This window comes from Lycium barbarum, chromosome 9 (genome assembly GCF_019175385.1).
Source record: "Lycium barbarum isolate Lr01 chromosome 9, ASM1917538v2, whole genome shotgun sequence".
NCBI lineage: Eukaryota > Viridiplantae > Streptophyta > Magnoliopsida > Solanales > Solanaceae > Lycium > Lycium barbarum.
This window is the reverse complement of record NC_083345.1, coordinates 21,818,490-21,820,411: the sequence shown is the minus strand read 5'-3', so window position 1 is coordinate 21,820,411 and position 1,922 is coordinate 21,818,490.

The window sequence follows — 1,922 nt, the reverse complement described above, 5'->3', positions numbered from 1 at the left end:
CGGGAAGTTAGCGATTCCTTCGATCTTTATCGGCCTCTGGATTGGCTTCGAAGGATTCTCTCATGAATTTGGCTTCTATTTAAGACTTTTTGAATATTGAATCTAACTACTAGCATCGTTCCAACTCTCTCAAGTTGTTCTTCTTGGGAGTTAATTAAATCCATTGTGGTATTCAACGTCTTCCATTGTATATATTTTATATTCTACTTCTCTTTGAGACGTTTTCTTGTACATTGCGTTGCAATCATCTGGTCCTGACAAATCCAAACTTATTTAATTGTTTGCTATTCGAACTTCATGAGGTTTTCTTGATCTAACTATATTTTTAAACATTGACGCAAATATTTTGTTCTAGTATAAAAAATTGGAGTTAAATCTTCTTATATTCTGTATCATGTTAAATATCGATCATACAAAATAGGATGAAATGGAGCAATCGGTTTTTTTCTCTTTCAATGACGACTTGGACTGGTGTGAAACAAACAGAAAGAAAATAAAATTAGTTGCAGACGAGTAGCACTAATAGTAGGAGGACATTATTTATACTCAAATAAAGATCAAGAGATGCACTGTGGCACAAGCTTTATAAATCTCATAGAGTGCAGATTTCAGTATTTAACAAAGAGAGTATTTTATTTGTCTACTTTAATCCCACTAAACATAATCTTGGAAATCGGAACTGTAGCAACAAGCAAGTAACAATAGTCTTAAGTAGGTATCCTGTGTCATTTTTCCGAACCAAATTTCTCACCAGTCACCGCTCTGGGTCAGGCTCAGCTGCAAGTTTTGGGCCTAGTTTTGCATGCCCATGATCTTTGGGCCTAAACTATGGGCCTCCTAATCCTGGGCCAGGGCCAAGCTTCCTTCCAGTAGGTGGTGTAAAAGGAATCCTTCCCCAAGGCCCAAAACGGAATGGATTAATTAAAAAAGGACGAAACCAAGAAGGTACCAGAAGTGGAAAATCTGGGCTTAGGAGAACCCATTTTGGGTTAAATGGGTTCTTTCCTAATGGATACCAGCCTACTGGAATCAAGGCCCATGCAAAAGGGACATTAACTTTGGTAGGAACCTCTTTATTTACTTTCTCACCATTGGCTAACAATGCCATGAAAAGGACAAGAAATAAAACCATAGTTTTATCAACTTTTGCCATTTGAATGTTTCAATGGTTTCAGTTTGAGTTTTTCGAGTGATATTAGACATGCCCTCCTTCCTTTTATAATGCTTTTCTTTGCTAAATATTGGTACAGTTTTATTACACAAAGTGTTTGTTACTGAAAAGGAAATGTTTACCTCTTTTTTTCCGGATAAAAGTCATAATTAAGATGATTACAACCACCTACGGACGTGGTCGGATCCCTCCATCCTTAATCGAAAGTCTCGGTTCGAGTTTTGAAAATGAAAAAATTTCTGGTAGGAAACGTTTTCCCTTTAAATGGACCCTACGCGGGACGAATTCGGATTAGTCAGATCAATCGATATCACATAGCTAAACTAAAAAAAGAAGTGACTATACAAGTTTTACTTAATTAATATCAGGCAAATAATCTAAATTTCAGTTCCATTGCCATCCATTGTACTACAACAACAAATGCTTCAATTAATATCTACAGCTCCAATTGGCAAATTTGTCTGGTTTTCAGGTTACGTATTCAGATTTTCTCGAGCATCGAACTTGACAATTGTGGGTATCACGGTATGCCTATAAAAGTATGAAATTAGGGAGCAACCTGTTTTGAGATAATGTTAAGATTGAAAAGGCACTGTTTATAATTAGCAAAGAAGTAAAATTAAGTAGGTGAAAATCGTAACGGGTAGCTGAAGACTATTCTTACCTAACAGCCACTCCAACGAACTATCAAAATGTATCAGTAGAAGTTAATGACCGGCTAAAACCACAAGGTGCTGTAATTAACAGCTTG